Source organism: Mirounga leonina, unplaced genomic scaffold, assembly GCF_011800145.1.
Source record: "Mirounga leonina isolate KUSES-001 unplaced genomic scaffold, KU_Mleo_1.0 Mir_114, whole genome shotgun sequence".
NCBI lineage: Eukaryota > Metazoa > Chordata > Mammalia > Carnivora > Phocidae > Mirounga > Mirounga leonina.
In genome coordinates, this window is record NW_023270265.1 from 27,189,364 (window position 1) to 27,213,482 (window position 24,119).

Here is a 24,119-nt window from a genome sequence, read left to right on the forward strand (position 1 = left end):
ATTACTGCCTTAATAACTGTTCAGGGTTTTGTCACTGTTAGAACATTCCCAACTTTAACTACTTTAGTTTAGTCTATTTTATTATACACTAGGGCTCTCAGTTACTTACTGTTATTATTAGAGTTGGAGCTGGTCATCAGGTAGTCTCCATCCTTTGCTACAAAAATCAAAGGACGGCAACATTTCTTATTATTTTTATTTTATTTCTTAAAACATGCAGTAGTCACTGAATCTGCTTAATCAACTGAAAGTATCATACAAACTATAACCATTAGAAATGAACCATATAGGGGCGCCTGGGTGGCTCAGTCGTTAAGCGTCTACCTTTGGCTCAGGTCATGGTCCCAGGGTCCTGGGATCGAGCCCTGCATCGGGCTCCCTGCTCAGCAGGAAGCCTGCTTCTCCCTCTCCCACTCCCCGTGCTTGTGTTCCCTCTCTTGCTGTCTCTCTCTATCTCTCTCTGTCAAATAAATAAATAAATAAAATCTAAAAAAAAAAATGAACCATATAAGGAATGTCAATTTATTTAAAATTATAATTTAAAAAGATAGAGTTAGTTAAGTGTCTCTTAGTGTCTTAGTAATTTGCTGTAAAATATGAAAATAATAAATTACATATATTTATTTTTTCAGTCATTAAGTCACAACCAGCAAGTGCTAATTGACCCAATTTTGTATCCAGCATTTGTACATTGAAATGGGGGAATCAGTTATTTCGGCCTTTAAAAATAATCTTTCTCCTTTTTCGCCACGTTGCTCAGTTTCATCACAAGTGGGTGACTTCTGGCTAAACAAGGTAAAATCTTAGCATGAGCACCGATCCAAGGACAGGGTGACAATTTTAATGAGTTTCATTGAGAGCTGGCCAAGTGAGCATCTGTTCCTTTTGTTTTCTCCATACTTTGTAAGCCAGGATCTCTAAGCTATAGTCATGTTGGTGTGTGTCTGTATGATGTGTTTTGTTTTGTTTTTCTCCCACCCTCTACTTCAGTGGTGCATGGTTAGAAATCTTCTGGCATCTGGCACAATGGCATAATTTCTTCTGTGCTCTTGGGTGAGGAAATAAGTTTGTTCATTGCTGCTCATCTGTCTGTTTCTTTTGCTCCCAGATGGTGACCCTCTCATCCCATTCTTGCTTATTTTAACATTATTCTGACACCTATATCCTTTCATCATCTCCTTCAATACCCTAATTTAATAATGATTTCTGTCCTTTCCTATTGGAACCCACCTAACTTTCTGGTTCCTTTTATTGGCCCACATCCTGGCTTCTGGTTCATTGCTTCAGATTTGAGCTGTAGTGTATTTGCCATTGGTCAATGGCAAATAAAAACATGTAGCTAAAAAATTTTCTTTCTTTTAACAGCCTCCAGTGAAGTATCAATAACATGAGAATAGAGAACAAGTTTTCCCTTTTCTATTTACATGTGTTATATGTATCTCATGATTCTGTGCTGTTTCTACTTGCCTCATTTATTGCTTGACCTTTGAAAGGTAATGACTTGCCATTATTTTTGTAGGTCTGCAAGCTTGTCCCTGTTTCCTGCTCTTCACCTTTAGCCCTTAACTGAATAGTTTCATCTGCTACACTTGATATGGCTGCAGTAGCTTTTCACTTGATACAAGTGTCTGTTGTTGATTCAGATTGTGCTCCAAAGTGGCCTTGAATATCCAACCATCTCCATGTGAGAGCAACTATAACATAGTGATAACAACATTTTTGTCCCCTAGTTCAAAGGAGCTAATTCAGAGTGACTTTGATTTGGTGGAGATAGTCATTATAATTATTGAATATTGTTTATTATGAGGTTTAGAGAAGACATTAATAACAGTCATTCCCTGAAAAACAGCAAAGTTGTTACGTTCAGACCTTGTAGTATGTAGTATGTGACTCTTCTTTGCCAGAAATACCTTCCATAAATGTTTTATAATAGATCTATGAAGAGGGGCCCATTTGTACTCTTTAGAATATAAGAAAACAAAGTGGTAAAACAAACTACAGCCACTCTAGGTTAATAATAATCTTCTGAATCTCCAACTTGAAGAACGAGACCTAAGAAAGGATTTAAAAATAAAAATGAAGGATGGGTCGTTTTATCAGTGTAACTTAGTCCAACTAATATTTGGAGGCATTGAAATGTCTTTTATTTTTGTCCAAAGCCTTCCTTCTTACTAATTATAGCCCTGTAGTTCATGAGATTTGTTTGGAACATGATGAGCTCTGTATTTATTGTAGCTTTAAATGGATAGTCATTATTGACTGCCAACTTAGTCTTTAAAATCAATAATCACATTGCACCTAATTGTCAACCTTCATGATCTTTTTTAATTGAAGAAAACTAACTAGAAAAATGAAGAGCATTAATTTTTTTATGTTATCTCTTTGCTGACTTTATTTAAATATTACCGAAAATTTTGGTTTCAGGTTTTTCCTAATTTACTTTTTACACATGCATGCACAGAATTAAAATTAAGTTGTTTGAACACATCCACCTAGATTCCTGCCCAGGTGGGAGAAGTTCTGCCTCTTTATGTTTGGAAAATAAACCTCTTCAGTAGTCCTTTGTAGATGTTCTGTATTGTGGTTGTTTGTTATGATTGTTTTTTACTTGAGACTCATAATCTGTTTGCAACTGACTGAGACAGAAAAACGTGATGTTCCTTTCCACTCACTCCAGATTTTGATAGAAGACTTGTTTTATTTATTTCCAAAATTATATCCGCAGGAAACAAGCTGTTTAAATTCAGATTATGCTGAAGCAAAATGGTCCTGGTATGAGAAGCAACGTGCTGTTTTACGAGCACAGAGTCCCTTTTCTCATAACTGATTGATAGTAAATATTTTCCTGAAGAATTATTGCCAACCATGAACAGTGCAACGGTTTCACTTTTTTTTCGTGCTACTTGCTGTACCAGCCATTGTCGGTAATTAAGATCTACAATTCACAATGCAGACGTTTGCACTTCCTCTGGGTCTGCGCTATTTATAAGGCATTTCAGCTGTTCAGAGTTTCTTTTGAGTTTTAAACTACATGTTAACAGGCTTCTTTAATACACTGTTCCACAAGTAGCATGTCAAATGGGCCATTCTTTGCACAGGCCTCTCTTTCGGGTCTAAACATTAGCTTTGTGGAGAATATGTTAAGATTTAACCATATCGTCGAGGCCAGTGAGGTTGGAAAAACTCTGGAATATAACATGTTACACATTACCATATTGCTATTTCAAAAAGGCAGGAATAAAATTCAGATAGTACTATTTTTTTCTTTCATTTTCAAATGGGTCATGTGATTTTAATGAGTGTTAATGGGAGTTATAGAGAGGTTCTGAGAAATACTAGTAAAGTGACTTTTCCCAGCTCACTTTGAGGTAATACTCAGGGACCATTGTTATAAACAAGAGTTTATGTGTTTGTCAGGTTAAGGATGCAGGAACATAAAACCTTCTAGATGTGCATGATATTTAGGAATACAGACTGGGATACCAAAGTGGATCAGCAGATCGACTGCACATTTGTTGTATAATCATCTTCAGGAACCCTAAGTAGCATATGCCGTTGGAGAGGAAAGTGTGAACAGGAATCCTGGTCTGAATTAATTTGGTAAAATTTAAGATCATTTTCAACCATTTCAAGAGAGTTAATTGCAAAAGAAAAAAAGAAGTCCAGACCCCAGTGAGCATCTTCATGAATTATGCCCTTGAGTGAGAGAACTGCTTACACAGTCTCCTTACTACCTGCGCTCATTGCTAAACACACTGGAGAAAGAAACAAGAAGCAGAAAGCTGTCAACAAAATATGTGTAAAACTTTGCCACAAGTGGGGATCAGACTGGCTGTGTTAAGCCTGAAGCCAGCTGCATTGATTCTACGTGTTGGCCGCCAGCATCTTCCGGCAGAGCAGACCTTCAGAGAAAGGCAGACACGGGTTTCCATGCTGATTCTTGATGGGCCCTTGAATATAGACAGAGCTTCAAACAAAGCCTTTCCAAGGCAGTTTTATTTGCCAGAACCTGAAACTTTCTGTAGTTCTTTTGAACTGCAATGTTTCTGTAAACTTTTTTTCCTCAGTGAACTCTTTATGAACCTTTTTTTTAAGATAGCAGCAGTGGTTCAACTGCTGGGAACCACTGATATATCTGACTGAGGCACTTCAAGACGCTAGGACCTATTCACATTTCTCTCTAGCCAGGGAGCTAATAAGATTAAGTTTGTCTTTGTGGATTGGTCCAGATTAGCAGATGAGCCCAGTCAGTGTTTTCCTCAGTGAAAAAGGAAAGGTTGGGAGAGAGAGGGGTGAAGGAAGAAAGTTCTTCATCAAGAATTGACTGCAGTATTGCCTGCTGATGCATGTCGGATCACCCGCATCGAGAGATCACATGGCTTCTCCAAAAGTCAAACGATCAATTCGCCTCGTTTTGGCTCTGTACTTAATGCACAAACAGTGCGATCTGCGGGGCTGTAATTGCATTGTTAGGGCCAAGGAACAAGCCTGTGCCTTTTCAGCAGACAGCTGGCAGGGAGAGAGGCATGTTGTTAGGAAAGAGAGAGGCAAGGCAAATAAAATTACTGCTAACGCTCAGAGATCGGCAGGAGTCCTACTTGCCTAATCTTACCGGTGGGAGCAAGCGGCTGTTGTAATCCAATTATAGCAGCATAAGCAATTTGTTAGACACTCCGCATAATGTAACAATTTCCCAATAAACTCTGACTTGTAATAACGTCGGCAAGAGTCCGCATAAATCTGCCCGAATGGTGGGGGCTGGAGCGTTCGGCTGGGGGCTTGTAATTGGCGCCATCAGCACGTTTTGTGGAGTGCAGTATGGTGCAGTCTTTTAGTGCAGGAATTTTAAGGAGAAAAGCATGGCACACGTTTCTTAGAAAAAGAAAAGTGGCCATTAAAAGGGGAGCAGCAAGAAGGGCATACTCTTGCCTTCACGTTACCTAGGAGTGTTAGTGTAGAAAGAAAACAGGAGGAAGCCATGTTTCCTTCAATACTAAAGGGGGAGAAGGGGGAAGAGTATGCGGACTAAATTTCTTTTTTAAAAAGCATCAGTTTATATTATTTATACTCCCCTTCTCCAGTCCCCCAAAATGCTGTTCAGGCAGCATTCAGCTAACATTTTTACAAAATGCTCATAGCCAGACAAGACTAGAAATGCCAAGTTTAAATCTGTTTTCTTCTAGTGTTTAGCATTTTCTTTACAACAGGAAAATATATTTTCTTTGTGCACAGAATAAATCTTTTAATTATCTCATTGACTATCAAACCTTTCTGTAGAGTTCTGCCTTCCGCTTTAAGAAACCGTCTCTTACTGAAGGATTTAAAACCTAGCTTGTTTGCTTAGCTGGCTTCACAACATTGCTTATTTTCTATTCCACAATATATTGTGAATGTCTGTGATACTAGGGTTAGTCATCTTTCTTGTTGAATGTTTACATTGTACAAGAATACAGTTTTTCTTATTTAAAACCATACCTGTATGATCATTATAGAAATAATTTTGATTCCTAAGTCATAAAATTTCTGTTTTGGAAAAATATTTGTTGTTGTGTGGAGCAGAATAGAACCTCCATTATTGATTGATTGATTAGCGTTTGTAGTCACAGTATAGAGTTTATTTATACAAGGTATAGGAGGTGAGGAGTGCTCCTAGATTTGTGTTAATAGACAGATTTTCATGCTACTGAGTGTGTATTAAATGTTACCTACTTTCTTATGCCAACCCAACTCTTCATTGTTGTTAATTTGTGTCAAAACAAAGCTTCTGAAATAAGAACAGGATTATTCAAAATATCATGTTGCTGTGGGTATTATTACACTAAATATTTACTTTCAGTATAAACACTTCCTTCTACTGAAGCAAATGCTGCCTTGTTTGACTGGAGCTACATCAATAAACTGCAGTGCCTCTAATAAAGCCACTCAGTGTCTGGGTTTAACTAATGGCTGATTTTCATGGCTTTGACAGTGAGCTGTGTGCGTTATTTTCTCCTGATATTGTAAAAATAATGAGAGCAAATTAGAACAATCAGTTTACACAGATAGCTCCTGATTGGAGGCGATGGGCAATATGGCAGCAGGTAATCCATCTTCGGGCTCCTGTCACATTAACTTCAGCAGTGTGAAAAGATCAGGTGGGGTAAGCAGGGATCCTGCCCAATCAGAACACTGAAATTAATGAGAAGAGCATTGTTCTGTGATCAACCTTTTAATTAGCAAGATTGGAAACGCAGGGAATGATGAAGGCAGCACCACAGCTGCACAGTGCCAGGCACAATTCCTGAAAGGGGGAAGAAAGAAAAAAATCTGTGGGTTTTACATCATATTTTTGTTGCTGTATACAGGCATTATGTTTCCACTCGAGAGCTGGTTTACAGACTTTACTGCCTACTTTGCAAAGTAATTAGTCACAAATGTAGTTGATGTATTAGTGATCTATAGGCTGTAATTCTGTCAGGGGTCATTTAGGTTTTGATTACCAGTATACTTTCTTTGGCATTGCACATTGGGTTTTAATTTTTTATTTTTTTCTAATCAAGGAAGCAAAGAAATCAAATTTTAAGAAGGTCTTTCTGGTCGACCTCCCACCACCCAATCCCTCCAATTTATAGAGTTTTTCTTGCAAGTAGCATGAGAGTTTTTTGGTTTGGAGCACTTTTGTCACTTGGAGTTATTTACAAGAGGTGCAAAGTCCAGGCAGTAAGCTAAGGCATATTTAAATTGTGTTCCTTTCCTGGTTCTGTTTATTAGGAAAATAACTGTTTTTCCCCCTGCCATTGACTTCTCAGTGTTGAGGGCTGTGCTATTTCAATTTATATAATTGAGAATTGAATATCAATGAAGTATGGTGTTTATAGGAGGAAGGGGGGTGGAATCTATGCAGTGACTGAGACTAAAGGCTGATTCATTCATTTAAAGCTCAGTTATACTAAAATTGAAACCTTGTTAATTATCCCTGTAATATTGGAAAATGTGGTATAAAGCTATGGAAGATATTAATGAGCCAGATTTTCCCTGCCATATCAGTGCCTGTTTTCTAGGCCTACTTTGACAGGCTTTAGCTTTGGGAAAGGTATGAGGTTTTCAGTATTTTAATCTTTATACCTTAAGCTTAATTGCTTAGTGTAAAAGCAAGAATATAATGTATGATATGTAAATGAATCCAGTTATCTTCCAAAGACTATAAAATAAATTTGTGGGTTTTTTTATATTAACAGTTAATTGACTTAGGCATTTATTTAAAGTACTAATACATAGGGGCGCCTGGGCGCCTCAGTCTGTTAAGTGTCTGCCTTCTGCTCAGGTCATGATCCCAGAGTCCTGGGATCGAGCCTGAGGTTGGGCTTCCTGCTCAGCAGGGACATCTGTTTCTCCCTCTCCCCCTGCTTGTGCTTTCTTGTTTGCTCACTCTCTCAAATAAATAAAATATTTTTAAAAAAAATTAAAAAACATAAAGTACAAACACATAAAAACCAGTTATCAGGTACCCATCTGAGTGCAGAATTAACAGTAAAGAGCCTAAAGTATAGTATGAAATATTGAGGTTAGGTGTCATAGTTATAGTTAATAGTTAATAGAACTTTTTTCATTTTATTTATAACTAATGGAGATTCTAGCCTTACAGCCCTAAGATGCTATATTTATAGAAAGTAAGTCCTTGATATTATACCCCTATGCAAAACCTATAGAATAAAGTCACTTCACTTCCCTGTAGTACCCATCTCCCACCCCCTTCCCCCCCAAAATCTTTAGTATACATTTTGGAATTCTGTCAGAAACCTGATTTTTGGTTTGGTTTGGTTTTTTGATTGATAGCAAGCTTTTCCTGAAAATATCATCTTCAGTATTTTAGGATCAGTGACTTAATATTAAATAGTCTCTAGGACATCCCCCCCGCCCACACACACACACTCTAAGAGAATGGTGCTACTGTGCATATTAATATTTTAAAGCCCACTTGTAGAATTTTGGGTGATACTTTTCTACATTGCTTAATCTGGAAGAGAGATTTTTATACTTACAGCTTTTATGAATTTTTGTGCCTGTTCATTTTCCTCTCTCCTAGTTTGACAGAAGCCTGGGCTCATAAGCTGTCCATGGATGCGTTCTTAGTCATATGGTGTAAATAGATCACTTACAAAGCTTGTGTAACTTGAGCTCTCCTTTTGAGCCTTTCAGTACGCATGAGCTCAGGATCCATATATGTAAAATCTTACTCTTGTGTCATGACTTCAGCTTGTAAGGCAAATGAGCTATGAATTTACATGACTATTCTACTCTATACCAACTTTCTATAAAATAAAATTAGTCTTTTTCCTTTTTTTCCTATGATTCTGGATTTCCATCTGACCTAGTGATCTTGCCAATATTTGTTCTTTGTTGTTAGAGTTCTTTTCCAGTAAGATTTGCTCTGCAAGGTCAGTGTTAAATAAAAGTCTCTTTTTTGAGGGCATCTTTTTTTTGTATATATTAGTAATTACAGAATGTCTAACTAGCTGAATGACCAAGAAACTCCTTTTTGTTTCCTAACAGAGCTAGAATTACCAAGTCACCTTAAGTTCTACTAATCCCAAATCTCATGAATAGGGTTCACTTTAGAGAAATTTTCATTAGTCTAGTCCTTTGGAGCTCACCTAATACACCTTTATTTAAAGTTCTTATGTATAGGACCAGTTGAATCTCTGATGCTGTTACAGTCCTTTCTAAGTTCCCCATCCCCCTGATTTTTAGTTTAGCGATACGTTCCTATATAAAAAATTGGAAGGGGTGCCTGGGTGGCTCAGTAGGTTAAGCATCAGCTTTTGGCTCAGGTCATGATCCTGGGATCAAGCCCCATGTTGGGGCTCCCTGCCCAGTGGGTAGTCTGCTTCTCCCTCTACCTCCTCCCCCACTCATGCTGTCTCACTTTCGCTCAAATAAATAAAATCTTAAAAAAAAGAATTGGAAAATGGCCATTTTTTACTCCTGTATCTTCAGGATAGAAGACCTTTTTTTTTTTTTTCCCTTCCACTTTGTACTCCTCAAGAGTTTGAGGAGGAGAGAGAATATGTTAATATTTACTAAGCCCTATGTTTAGGCACTACAGTGCTGGCTGTGTTATCTCTTTCTTTCTTTCTTTCTTTTAAGATTCTATTTATTTGTTTGACAGAGAGCAAGAGAGCACAAGCAGGGGGAGCGGCAGAGGGAGAGGGAAAAGCAGGCCCCCGTTCAGCAGGGAACCTGACACAAGCCTCCATCATGACCTGAGCTGAAGGCAGACGCTTGCTTAGCTTAACCGACTGAGCCACTCAGGTGCTCCAAGAATATGTTAATATTTATTAAGCCTGATGTTTAGGCTCTATAGTGCTAGCTGTGTTATCTATTTCAGACCTTATGTGAACCTGATAAGATGGATGCATATCCCCTATTTTATAGATAAGGAATCTGAAACTTAGAGAAGTTAAGCCTTTTCCCAAGTTTTCACATCCCTAAGTTGTAGTGTCAAGTTTTGAACTCCAATCTCTCTGACTTTAGGGTCCTTTCTGTACTACACCAGCTTGCCTTTCAAATAGTATTTGGAGGCCCTATAGATCTCTCCTACCATTATACTTGGCTTCACACTACAAAGCACCTATAGCTTTTTTCCATTTGATTTCTGTAACACTTTTGACATCTAACAAATGTTATTTCTTCATCTCTCCTTTATTGCTTGTAAGATATGTTGGTCTGACTGAACTGAGCCAAATACTGTATGCAGAAAACTTAACTATCTCTATTCTAGGCTACCTAGTCAGTAATTCTGCTATGTAACTTCAAATGCTTACTCAATAATAATCACCTACCTTATCAACATAGGTCTTTAAAGTATCTAAGATGACCTCATGGCTCCATGCTCCATGTTCTACATATAAAATGAGTGGGACAGCATGAGTCCAATACAGCCAGCTCAAGGTGGTGACTCACACCTTCCTAATTGTTTTAGAAGTTGTTTTGGAATACAGATCTCATCCTATTGTCTGTGTCAGGATTTACATTGTAAGTATATATTGGCAGTTCTTTTATACCAAAACTTTATTTTTCCTGATTAAGATTGGTTATTAATTTTGTCAATTAAAAAAAAGTTTCCCTTAAGGCTTCCAAGCATGAAAACACTTCAGTAAATATTTTTATATTTGTTTACATGCATCTAGATAGATTGGTGATTGCAAAGATATGGTAAGGATATCAGAATTAATAGTTGGACCTTAAAATCCTCTGTTTCAGAGAGGAGAGAAGCAGCTTGGGAGAGGAGTGAGTCATTATAAAGAAACATTGAAAGCAAATGAAAACAAAAAGCAAACAGACATGACTATTAGCACGTACACACACATAGAATCTCCCTGCATATTCTCTAATGGAAAGAATAGAAGTTTTTGATAGTTATGGTTGACATAAATTTCATGCTCAGACTTGTAAAAATATGTAAGAAATACTTGGCTCACATGGAGCACTAAGACTATGACAAACAGGAATGTTGAAATATTTCTAGAAGAGTGAACTAAATGTAATTATATTTTATATGTCAGACATCATTTCTTTATAGACATTTTCTTGGAATATCTAATAGCATAAGGAATTTAATTGTAAAGTTTTGTTTTGTTTTTTAAACCTAAGAGCAAGCCAGAAGGGAAATATACAGAGAAAAACGTGTTTAAAAAGAGATGGTTCCTACAGTGTTAACTATGGAGTGTGTAGCGTGACTCTGTAATGGAATATCATGGTAGGGGGTATAATACTGTAAATAAGATGAATATGCCACTTGTGGATTAATGGGCAACCTAAAGAGTGGCTTTATTTACATCTATGTGTGAGGTTCTTTTTTGTCTGTTTTCTGTTATTCTTGTGATTGGAATGCTTAGAACCTGACAGTTTATTAGGGAACTTTTGGGGAAAAAAAAAAATCAGTTTCCTTGAATCTTGCTTTATGTGTTTTTTGTAGGATTAGTATAGTGTCATTTTTGACCTTAAAATTGATAGGTTGGTGGAGTTTTTATTAACTTTTTCTCTGGGTGATATTTAAGGAAGAGGTGGGTTCTGAAATTAAGTCCAAGAAATATAGCTATCCTTTATATTTTGTTATGAACATTAAGGAGCAGGTAACAGGCACCACATGTATCCACATTGCAATAGATTCCATTTGAGGTGATAACAGTTTTGTGAATATAGGATGTTTTTGAAAGGTTTGGGTACTGAGTCATGTAAACGATTACATCTAGACTGGGACACTTACGTAGGAGCCATTATCTCAGCATTATAACATGAGAACATGCAATAAGGGTAAATTCTAAGTGAGAGCTTTTTATAACTAACTTTTTTGTATACTCTTTAGGTTGCTGTGGATTGCCAATTAATACTATTATTTAGTGCTCTTGAAACTTCAGAAGTGTGAGACTTAGATTGTTATGTACTTCCTGCTTCCCCTCAGTTGAAAATGTGTAAAACAGGTTCTTTATAAAAGGCAAATGGTATGCAAAAGTAAATTCAAAAGAGTTTGAATGGAACTAATGTTCACTTGCAGAAGGTCCATTCTCAAATTCTATTTGGTGAGTCTAATTGACTTCCAAACAAAAAAAATTGTAAAATATATTTTTTGAAGTATTAAGATTGTGTTATCAAATTTGATAGCCTTTTGCACCATTATTTATTGAATATTTACAATGTGCCAAACGCTGGGTTAAGGGTATTACACTCTTAACTTAAATCCTCGCAACAGTCTCATGAAGCATTCAACCCCGTTTTGCATACAAATAAATTAGAGAGATCAAGCAACTTGCCCAAGTTATGTTGCAGAACTGGAATTTGAACCCATACTGGCCCCATAGCCATGTACTTTCAACCACTGTGGTTTGTGAATTTTAGTACATAGAAATTAGGGTTTGTGTGTGTGTGTGTGTGTGTGTGTGTTGGGGTAGGGGGTTAATCTAAATAAAGTTCTCTGTGGTGCCTATTAAATGTTAACAATTTACTAACAAGTAGCCAGGATTTGGAAAACACAGAAGTATGAACATTGGCTGTATAAAATTAAGATATAGTAATACATTTTAGTTTGTAATCTTCTCTTGCACTTACAGTGTTTTTCCTTTTCAGCATTCCAGTGAGATGATAAAAATTAAAAATACCTCAATTAGCAACCGCAAAAAAGTAAAACTGTTAATTGAACCTTGTAATCTCCTCTTGCTGTCTGTTAGGTTTTTCTTTGCAGGCTTTGATTGTGTGTAATAAAACTGTTGCTTAGGGGCGCCTGGGTGGCTCAGTTGGTTAAGCGACTGCCTTCGGCTCAGGTCATGATCCTGGAGTCCCTGGATCGAGTCCCGCATCGGGCTCCCTGCTCGGCAGGGAGCCTGCTTCTCCCTCTGACCCTTCCCCCTCTCATGTGCTCTCTGTCTCAAATAAATAAATAAAATCTTTAAAAACAAAACAAAACAAAACAAAAAAAACTGTTGCTTAATTAATGCCAGGGTTCTGAAGCCTTTGGATGCCACAAAAGAAAGTGGAGAAACCAAGAGGCAGCATCAAATAGCTTTTCTGTCATGTTAATTTAGATCTGTCATTCTTGTCCCAGTTCATGATATACAGCTCCCAACAGAGACTGGGTGAATTGAAAGAGAAGCAATAGTGAATCCTGTCTTAGGAAAAACACAAGTCATGACTGAGGCTCTCAGTAGGTTAATGAAGAACTGTTTTCAGACAATATTTCACCCCTAGTTTGAGCTGCCCTTGGAATGCATGTGGCTGTATTCATGTGACCAGCAGATGTGATGCAAAACCAAACTAATTGGTGATGTGGCATCATGGCTTTGTGGTATGTGCAGGAAAGATCCAGGACTGATGATGTCCATTGTGTACTATCATTGCAGAAAGCTGCTTGTGTGTAACCAGAGCGTGAGAGAGAACATCCTACTGACTTGTATTAATTTCTATTCAGAATGCTGAAAAACAAAATGGTAAAAATTTCCTTGGAAATTGGTAAAGTCTCCTTTATTTATGGACACACTTTTTTAGGAATCCGTAAGCTTGAAAAGAAAAAAAAAAGGTTGATAAGAAATGTTTGTTCATATTATCACTAAAAAAACTTGTTTCTTAATTTTAGAATGCAGAGTAATGAATAACACTAACAGTCTTCACTAAAATGAATTTACTTTTAAGGTGACTCTTTACATTCTCTTCTTTTTTCATTCTTTCATCCTCCCTCCTTGATTCAAGGAACTTTTTATTAGCTGGTTTTATATTTGTATTTTAACAAGAGTGTTGGAAAGCAGTGTTTCTTTCAGGGTGGGGAAGATTTGAAATCCAATAATGACAAATGAAGTCCCTTTCATTTCTGGCTGCATTCCCAGATGGTTGTGTGTATCATAATCATTGAACTTTTAGAGCCTGCTCACATTCTGTCTGGATTGCGTAGAATTACAACATCATATCTAAATTATACTTTCTGGCAATATTTAAAAGTGAAATAGACATTGCTGAGTGGAAGCACTGATATAATTTCCGGTGGTTAAGGTGTCAGTGAAGAAGGGAGTTTACAAGCATGGGAAAAGAGTACAGGCTTCAATTTGAATAGGTCTCTATTGGCCAGGGAGTTATTTAATGCTAATAAATACTGGTTTTAGAATAGATGGAACTAGGTTAAGTGTTTACAACCAAACCTTTCTCTTCTCCATTGAAGAGCAAGTTTCACCTACCACTGACCTACTTTGCTCTTATATGGTACTATAGATACAACGGTTATGCAGCCATGGAGGGAAAGATAAGTGAAGACCAGAAGAATTTTTTAGTGGGAAGTGCTTGGTAGCATGTTTCTTTGTTGGTAAGACATAATGTTGCCACAAATCATGAATAAATATTCTGAATTCCCTAATATTATAGCAGTTATAACCATTTTTAAGCCTCCTTTCTAAGTAGATATTTCTCTCCTGGCTTTCTGTATTGTGAACTTTACAAAACTGGCTTAGGCAGCCTATTAATTATTCATATCATAGCAACAATTAAAGCAAATTAAAAATAAAAATCGCCATATTGCATTTAACCGTGGGCAGCGCCAAACTGTGTCAGCTCTGGAAGGGCCTGTGGTGTTTCCTAAGTTAAAAGTGCTAGAGGGAGCTCTAACCTTGTTCAGAGTTGTGGCATGTGGGAACAATTGTCTGTATGTGGCCATAGGGTCGCAAGTGAAGATAGAGGCTAAGGCTGTTACGTGGCAGAAATTTAAATCTTTATTAGAACTCCCTGTTTCCTTTATATTAGAAAATAAGAGTTAGGACTGTCTGTATGCAATCAAACAGGACTTAATTCACCCTTATCCCTCTTTCTATGAATATAATCATCTCCTTTCTAACACAGTATTCAGGAGACCCTGAATTTGGCTCTGTGAATTTTCATAAAGTGAACACACCTGCGTAATCACGGAGTTTTTGTTTGTTTTTTAAGAAAAAGAAGGAAAGAAAAAGAACCTTACCAGAAGCCCATTCCTGTCCTCTTTGTCACTCCCCTCCCAAGGGTAACATTATCCTCACTTCTAACATCATTCTATTATTTTTGCCTGTTTTTAAACCTCGTATAAATGGAATCATACAACACATATTCTTTACTGTCTGACTTATTTCACCCAACATAATGTTTTTTAAGAGTCACATTGCATATAGTTCTAATTTTTAAAATTTCGTTGATGTGTCGTGTTTCCTTATATAAATATACCAAATTTATCCATTTTGCTGTAGATGAACATTTGGGTTGCCTTCAGATTTTGATAACTACAAAAAAAATTTGTGTATATTTGTTGGTAAACATGTACAATGAATACATGCATCCTATTGGGTATGTATCTAGGAGGGGAATTGGAATTTCTAAACTGGTGTACCAATTTATACTCCTGACAGTAGTGAATGAAAGTTCCATTGTTCCGTTTCCTCACTAGCCAACACTTGGTATTTTGCTTTTTCATCGTAGCATTCTGACGGTGTATAGCAGAATCACGCTGCGGGTTTCTTTCTTTTTTTTCTTTTTTTAATTGTGGTTAAAAAACATAAAATTTACCATCTTAACCATTTTTTAAAAAAAGATTTTATTTATTTATTTGAGGGAGAGAGACATAGCAAGAGAGAGCATAAGCGGGGAGGAGAGGGAGAAGCAGGCTCCCTGCTGAGCAGGGATCCCAACGCAGTACTCAATTGTAGGATCCTGGGATTGACCTGAGCCGAAGGCAGACGCTTAACCGACAAAGCCACCCAGGCACCCCAACCATCTTAACCATTTTTAGGTGTACAGTTCTGTAGTGTTAAGTATATACACACTGTCATATTGTGTTTTTAAATTTAAATTTCCCTTAAAAGTTAAAATTGAGCCTCTTTATATGTTGATTGACCCACTTAGATGTGAAGTGCCTGTTCAGGTTTTCAGCCCATTTTTCTATTGAGTTTTATGTATTTTTCTTAATGATTTATATAAATTCTGGATACAAAATCCTTTGATATGATATATGTGTTGCAAATTTTTTCTCCTATTCTGTGCTTTGTCTTTGCACTTTCGTTAATGTTGTCTATGATGAACAGAGATTCTTAATTTTAGTATAGTCCACTTTATCAGTCTTTGCCATATATAGTTAGAATTTTTACAATCTACTTAAATCTGTGCCTACCCCACTGTCACAAAGATATTGTTTTCTTCTAAAATTTTTATTGTTTTACCTTTTACATTTGGATGTACAATCCATTTGATTTTTGTGTGTTTTGGTATTAGGTAGAGGTAAGAGTTCTTTTTTGTTGTTATGTGATAATCAGTTGATCCAGCACTATTTATTAAAATGTGTATTTCCCTCTGTACTGCACTGTTTCCTTTGTCATAAATTACATGACCATATATGTATAGGTCCTTTAAAAAAAAAAAAAAAGATTTTATTGCCTTCAGCTCAGGTCATGATCCCGGAGTCCTGGGATCAAGCCCTGCGTCGGGCTCCCTGCTCCGCGGGAGGCCTGCTTCTCCCTCTCCCTCTCCCCCTCCCCCTGCTTGTGTTCCCTCTCTTCACTATCTCTTTCTCTCTGTCAAAATAAATAAATAAAGGGTTTAAAAAAAAAAAAAAAGATTTTATTTGTCAGAGAGAGAGGCAGGCAGAGGGAGAAGCAGGCTCCCCGCTGAGCAAGGAGCCCGACGTGGGACTCGATCCCAGGACCCTGGGATCATGACCTGAGCCAAAGGCAGATGCTTAACGACTGAGCCACCCAGGTGTTCCTATGTTATAGGTCTTTGTCAGTTCTTGAACTCTGAGAGTAAGCCCTCCAGCTTTGTTGTTATTCTTCAGTATTACCTTGATGTTTATTGGCCATTTGCATTTCCATATACATTTTAGAATCAGCTTGTCAGTGTTTACCCTCTGTTTGCATTACCTAGTATAACACACACAGAAAGTCTTTAATATATTTGTTTAAATGAGATAACTCAGTGCACACAAAAATTCCTGAAGTTGTAGTTTCCTCTGATTTCACCCAGAGCCTTTGAGCCTGGCTCTACTGGGCTGCACTTACAGTCTAATCACATCTTAAATTTTCATTCTTTCCTCACAGTTCTGTCCCTGATCATATCAACTAATGGTGGCCAAACAAGTTAGCATAGTTTAAAATATTCCAATTCATAATTTCTTTTCCTAAGGAATGTGATATGGAGTTTCAGTTAAAACTTTAGCTTCAGGGGCGCCTGGGTGGCTCAGTCGTTAAGCGTCTGCCTTCGGCTCAGGTCATGATCCCGGGGTCCTGGGATCCAGCCCCGCACCGGGCTCCCTGCTTTGCGGGAAGCCTGCTTCTCCCTCTCCCACTCCCCCTGTTTGTGTTCCCTCTCTCGCTGTGTCTCTCTCTGTCAAATAAATAAATTTTTAAAAATCTTTGGGGAGGGGCACCTGGGTGGCTCAGTTGGTTAAGCGACTGCCTTCGGCTCAGGTCATGATCCTGGAGTCCCGGGATCGAGTCCCGCATCGGGCTCCCTGCTTGGCAGGGGGTCTGCTTCTCCCTCTGACCCTCTTCCGTCTCGTGCTCTCTCTCATTCTCTCTCTCTCTCTCAAATAAATAAATAAAATCTTTAAAAAAAAAAAAATCTTTGGGGAAAAAAACCCAAAACTTTAGCTTCAGAGTTTGGTGGGCAGATCCTGATGCAGCCTGCATTGCCTAGATGGCTTTTATGTACTAGCAAACAATAACAGCTACCTTTATTGAGTGTTTGTGTGCCACACTGTATATGCTTAGCAGTTTATACATAATCTCCTGTTATTTCTTTTAACAACCCTGGGAAATAGGTGGTAGTATTTGTTCCCCTTTGCAGGTGAAAAAACTTGAGGCTTTCACCTCAAGCTGGGTAACCAGCTCATTCAAGCCTATGTACACAGTTTGTACATTGCTGACACAAGGCTTGTCTAACACTACCTTTAAAATAGTAAGTTGTTTTACTTAGTCCTTAAGTAATACCCAGGCTCCTTGCTGTTATCCCTAAGAATGTATTTACCAAAATGTCTTGAATCTGTCTTTTTCCCAGCTTCACCCCACATTGTCACCGCTACTCTTTTGGTCCATGTCCATTCTGATACCAGCCCACTCTTGCAGCCTTACTTAATATACAGTGTAGGCCTGTTAGATTGATCACCATCGAAAAATACTATCACCATGGAAGATGTGCTACAAATTCTGTTCGTAATTTCCAGTGAAACTTAATCTTTCAAATGGAAATTAAGGCTCAGTTCTTTTCCATATTCATTTTTTTGTTACAGTAGCTAAATATGCCACCTTGACCTTGAGGACACTTGATGGCCTTTGGAATCTGAAAGAAAAAGATCTCTAAGATACAGCGAGCTATGGGCTATAATGCTGAAAATTAAACTGGTAGAGAACAACAGCCATCTGATCATGAGCACTATAACCTTGATAAAGCATTAAGAAGATCCCAGTAGGTTTTTCATATCTATTGGTAGACTCTTCATGTAGCCCTACTATTTTGATTTGGCCCTAAATAAGACAAGTTGGTGTATTAAATTGATACAATTTTTTGCTAACCCATGAAGGAGTTTTTGATAGAGAGATACGTTCATTTATGGACATTTTTCTAGAAAACCTTAAATACTGGGAACTATGAAGAGAGGTGGATGGAAGAAATGAGAGTAAATATGAAAGAAATAAGTTAATATTAAGACACAGAAAACTTCGGGCGCCTGGGTGGCTCAGTTGGTTAAGCGACTGCCTTCGGCTCAGGTCATGATCCTGGAGTCCCGGGATCGAGTTCCGCATCGGGCTCCCTGCTCGGCAGGGAGTCTGCTTCTCCCTCTGACCCTCCTCCCTCTCATGCTCTCTGTCTCTCATTGTCTCTCTCTCAAATAAATAAATAAATAAAATCTTAAAAAAAAAAAAAAGACACAGAAAACTTCAAGATGACATTATTAGGTCAGTCTTTAGTGTCAGCCCTAAGAAAGGTTAATCACTTTTAAAGTGTTAATTTCTTAATTGTGGAATATTTTAGCATGTAGAAAAGTGATAGAATAATAATGTTACCTGTGTACCTGTCACTCAGAATGATAGCATTTCTTTACATTAAAAATTCAATCATTTTAGAAAAGGTTGACTTATTCTTCGAGTTCTGGAATATATTGCTTGTCCAAATAATATTAGGAAAATATTTCTTTTCACTTGAGGGGCATACTTAAATTCTAAATTTAGTTTTCGAGTAAGAAAATATGAGGAATGGGGCGCCTGGGTGGCTCAGGCGTTAAGCGTCTGCCTTCGGCTCAGGTCATGATCCCAGGGTCCTGGGATCGAGCTCCGTATCGGGCTCCCTGCTCAGCAGGAAGACTGCTTCTCCCTCTCCCACTACCCCTGCTTGTGTTCCCTCTCACTGTCTCTCTCTCTGTCAAATAAATAAATAAAATCTTTTTTAAAAAATATGAGAAATGAATCTTTATTTTTAAATTTACTTACTCAGCTCTATTTACCATGGAACTGAATCATATAGACTCAAAATATAAAAGCCAGACTGAGCCTCAGATTATCCCATCCACCCACTCATTTTACAGATGTGGTCCCAGGACAGTAGAAATGTGCCCATGATCACATAGCTACTAAGTGATAAGGCTGGTCCATCATGTTGCTTCACTATTGCTGTGGGCCTGTTTATGTCTGTCTACTATAAGAAAACTTTTCATGATGGTTTGTTTCCAGAGTACCAACATTCAGTATGTATTCCTTAAACAGAAACTAAACATAGAGTAACTTCAGACCATTTGACACAAAAATTTCATGAGAAAAAGTTGGTACCCTTGAGGTTCATATTTATAGTGTTCCATGTGAGCTTAAGCTACACCCAGGTGAAGTTAAAAAGTTGGGTAGTAAACCAGGAAATATCTTTATAGAAACCATTTCATGCTTTAAGAAAGGCCAAGTTCTGCAAAGAAAGGATATGATTTCTATTTCTAAATCAAGTGCATAGACATTATGAAGTAACTGTCTTCTTGATTTTCATTTCTTACTGATTTCATCTCCCACCTCCACCCCAAACAAATACACACACAAAATCCCCGGTGGAAGTTTGTCCTATTCTGAAAAAAAAAAAATTTGTGACCCTCTTTCTTCAGAAACATCAAAAATCTGCAGTCTCTGGCCCACAAATATTGCCCTTGGTGGGGAAGTTAAATAACCTTGAAACAAAATCACATGGGAATAGTTTTTCTGCCAGTTTTTTTGTTGTTGTTGTTGTTTGGTTGGTTGGGTTTTTTTTTTGAGGGGGAGAAGTGAGGGGCAGAGGGAAGGGGAGAGAGAGAATCCTAAGCAGGCTCCACGCCCAGCGCAGAGCCCAATACTGGGCTCAGTCTCACGACCCTGAGATCATGACCTCAGCCAAAATTAAGAGTTGGTCGCTTAACCGACTGAACCACCCAGGCGCCCCTTTCTGCCAGTTTTTGAGAGAGAGGAAGGTGGGTGCTGATGACAGCTGGAATTTCAGTCTGGTTTCAGCACAGCTCTGTCTTTGCTGATCACTAAAACAAAGTACAAAGTCTGAAGGAAGCAAAATGTGCTCTGTACACAGGATGTTAGCTCTTTGGTAGAAACCAGTAAAGTGGATTTTAGAAATTAGAATAATGTATTGAAAGTCTTCTTACCATTCTAATGATTTCCTTATTGCTCTTCCCTCACTAAATTGGAGTGTTACGGGAATGTTTTGGCAATTGCTCTGAAAGATTGAAAATGAAAAAAAAATGTGCACATGTCTTTTATTCCATATTGTAGAACTTACTTCGATGTCTTCCTTTTGCTCTTCTCTTTCTCTCCCAAGTGTTAAATTTAATGGAAAAATCAATCAATGATAATCATCATTCCTTTTGGAACTTCAGTCTTACTTTGAGTCTTCGGTTTTTGCATAGTAATATTTTACATATTTTACTACACAGAAACATTGAAATGAAACTTAGAGAACAGTGGATTAAAGATTGCCACGTTAGCTAACTTATAGACAAAGCGTCAGTACTGATAGTCGCATCCTTGTTGGTGAGACAAGGGGACTCCAAATATGTTTTACTGTTGTACTCTCAAAAAGCAGTATCTACTCTTTGAATTAGTTTGGATTAAAAATTCAGTTTACCAAATATTTTTGAGCTGCTGTTACATAGATATAAAGGGCTTATATCATAATTTGTAACCTTCAGAGTTTAAAATCTAATGTGAAAGTGAAGGTTTCTGGAAATAATTATAAAAGCAAAGAAGATTGTATTTGATAAAGCATTAAATGCTAATTATAATCAGCAACTAAGTGTATTACAGTCCTCTCTAGTTATTAAAAGCATAATGATGAAAAAAATAAATAAATAAATAAAAGCATAATGACAGCCCATGTCCTTACTATGTGCCAGGTACTCTCCTGAATGTCTTTACATGTATTATTTTTAATCCTAACATTAACCCCTCCAGGTAAGTACTATAAGAATCACCTTTTTACAAATGAGGAAATTGAGGCACAGATAGATCTGTTAAGTAATTTACCCAAGACACACACTGAGTATATGGTAGAGCTGGGATAGAAGCAGTGCCAAATTATGGTGTCATTTTTTAGGATATTCCATTACATAAACATAAATTCCTTCAAAATGACATTTGAACTAGCTTCAGTGGGGCACTTGTGGTCTTGGTGCTCATGTAAAACACTTTTGGCTGTAGAAAATGTATTTATCCATCTGTACAAAGCAGTCCTGGTCTTTTACATTTAGTCTCAGTCATTGACCTGGAACTTTATTGTCATTAAAAAGAGGAAGGGCCAAAAGTTCATTTTAGAAAAACTGTTCACTTTACATAACTGCATTTTGAAATTTAGTCTGAACTCAACTAACTTATGTGCATCTGAGCAAGTTATTTTGATCAGCTCTGCTAAAAAAACAGGTGCTGCATCCAAACTAAGCTTCTCCTGGATAAATTAAGAAAACAATTACCCACGTATTCCAGAGAGAAATGTCTTTAGTCCCTTGATGCTCCAAGGGTTATTAAAGTTTTACCTGCAGATAACCAAGACTTCCAGAAGTTACAAGTCATTTACTTCATTCACTGCAGCTAAGAGAGGCCTGTGCTGCTGCCTCATAGGATTATTTCTTGCTGCATTTAACATGCATTAACAAGCATTTGGAAAGAGTTGCATTTCTTCTGGAAAGCTGAGTTGGCTTCTTAAGATCCTATCCAAAAAAAAAAAACCCTTGTATTTTCCTAATCCAGGTTTTAGATATACCTTCTCAAAGGCTTTCTTCAGGAGCAAGTTTTACCAAGTCATTGAGACCTTTTTATTGGACACAAAAATGTAAGGATTAGAGCACAAAGAGGTGGAGGGCAGCTTTTTTCTTTCCTTATTTAAAACTGGCTATATTTTCCCCATGTACACTTTTTAATTGTGCTGTGTGTGTGTCTGTTTTCCTCTGGCAGCCAATGCTTCCATCCATTCCCCATTATTTATGGCAGGACTTAACTTTCTAATGCTAAAATAAAGGGAGGATGTGAGGGGGAAGTTGGGGAGAAGACTCTTAGTTTAAACTTTCTCCATCACGGAAATTTTATTTTGGTAATATTAACATTATTTAACATCCAGATGAGCAACCTCTATCTGAGAAAGTTTACAGAAAGAGCAACCAGATTCCAGACAATTAAACTTTATTACTCTGCCTGAAACATTAAGTAGTGGTTTAGGAAAATGGTTTTTCATCTCCTCTCCCTCTTGATGTTCATTGTTTATTGTGTGGGAGAGGACCTGTTTGTCCAATGAGCATATTGCAGGTGAACTTGGCAATGCTAGGTCCTTTGTTATTCTTGTCCCTCTCATCTCTCTCCCTCTCTACATACCTCCCCATCTCTTCCCTAGCCCCTCATTGTTCTCCTCCTTCCCATCTCTCCCTACCCCTGCTTATCTCTCCCAGCTCTTTCAGGTCCCTCCCCGCCCCTCCCAAGCGCCCAATTCTTCTCCTTTCCCCTATCCCCAGGCACTTTTGTCATTCCTTTTCCTTCTCTCCTCTCCTCCTCCCTCTCCCCCTTCTCTCACGATACTTCTCTCTTCCCCCCCTTCCCTTTCCTCCAGCCTTCCCCCCTCCTGTCTCCTTTTTCCTCTTCTCCCTCCTTTTCTCTCTCCTCCTCTCCACAGTCACAGTGATCTGTAATTCTCTATCCTCCAGGATCAGATCTTGACTTCTCTGAAGCAAAGGAGATAAATTTTGCCTGCTCTGATTAATTTGATGTTATAGACCAAAAAAAGTCCTCTAGATGGCACAGAAACATCCTCCTCCCCTATACATCAAATAATTGACTGGTATATATATATATATATTTAAGACTAGAAAGATATATACCCACCAAAATGTAAGTTCTTAATTTGTTGATTGTAGAAATAATGGGCAATTTTTATGTTTTTTGTGCTTCTATGGTTTTCATATTGTCGCAAGTGTGTCTATCATAAATGCTGTTTTTTAAAAACAAATCAGTCTTTCTCTGCTTGACCCCACTAGATCCTTATTTAATGAAAAGAAAAACAAAACAAAATGAAGAATCAGATTTGACCCTCTAGCGAGTATGCATTTGGTTTGCTATTTTAAAGTTTAGTTTTCCAAATCCTTTTAACTTTCAAAACTGTGGCCCCTTGGACAGCAGCATGAAGCCTTCAGCTATTGGCTCTATCATAGCACTTGATGGATGTTAAATACAGTCGCACGAGTTAGACTTAACTCAAAGTCCTACAAGACCTTTTCTGCCTTTCTCTGCCCTCCCCAAAATTTTAGTTCTTTTTTTTTTTTTTTTTTTTTTTTGCAATCTTCTATACTGTGAGGGTTGTCAGTGTGACAGACTTGGTGATTTGTACATGGATTTGTTTTCAGCACTGTTACCAGTTTTAGGGGTTAGAGGGAACTGGTATTAGTGAGCAGCCATTCTATTTTTGTTATGCCTCATTATTGGACCTTGTTTACTGCCCGTGGTGCTGTTGGTTATAAAAGGCATAGAATTCATGCTGTACTAGGCTGTGATATCAACTCTGTTATAGTTAAGTGTTACAATTCCAAGTTCAGATTCAAGCTTGACCAAAAGAAAAACTTCCAGACTATTTCCTTCTCATTGGCTAGCTGAAGTGTGGCAGGTGAACATAAGATTAGATGGACTATTTGAGACAAAGTTAACGCATTTCCTAGCTATAGTGTGCTCATTTAAGAAAGGGTTAAATGGTGTAGTTCGTGAATGGTTTTCTAGCTGCAGGGGTTTTTGAAAAGAGATCTAGAAATTATGCAGTTAATTGAATTCTTCAGGCATGGACTTACGGTCATTGAAAACATGTGAGTGAGCAAAATTCTCTTGCTTTGCTCCTAGATATAGTTCATACATTGTCTTAGAAGTCCTGAATTCTTTTTTCTTTTTAAGAATTTTATGCCTATTTATGCAGGTTGGACATTTTATATGATAAACATAACATTTTAAAAGAGTTTACACAGTATATTTGTTCTCTTGTCTTGCCGTTCTCCCTGTTCGTTTGGCTTGTTTTTTTGTTTTTCCCTTTTCTTCTTTTTTCCTCACTTCCCCAAGTCTGCATTACTGGTGCTTTTTCCCATTTTTCCTCATCTTGTGAGCAAA

General features: G+C 37.6%; 1 protein-coding gene and 1 long non-coding RNA gene across 5 annotated transcripts in view; one reads left to right on the top strand and one right to left on the bottom strand.

Moving 5' to 3' along the window:
• Window positions 1-24,119, top strand: part of BTRC (beta-transducin repeat containing E3 ubiquitin protein ligase) — a 169,618-nt gene that overhangs the window by 104,628 nt on the left and 40,871 nt on the right. The gene's annotated exons all lie outside the window — the stretch shown is intronic.
• Window positions 6,190-8,109, bottom strand: LOC118025201. The gene is made up of 2 exons (XR_004683255.1): window positions 8,022-8,109; window positions 6,190-6,280 (listed from the first exon to the last, which is right to left on the bottom strand). It is a non-coding gene; the product is annotated as an uncharacterized LOC118025201 (long non-coding RNA).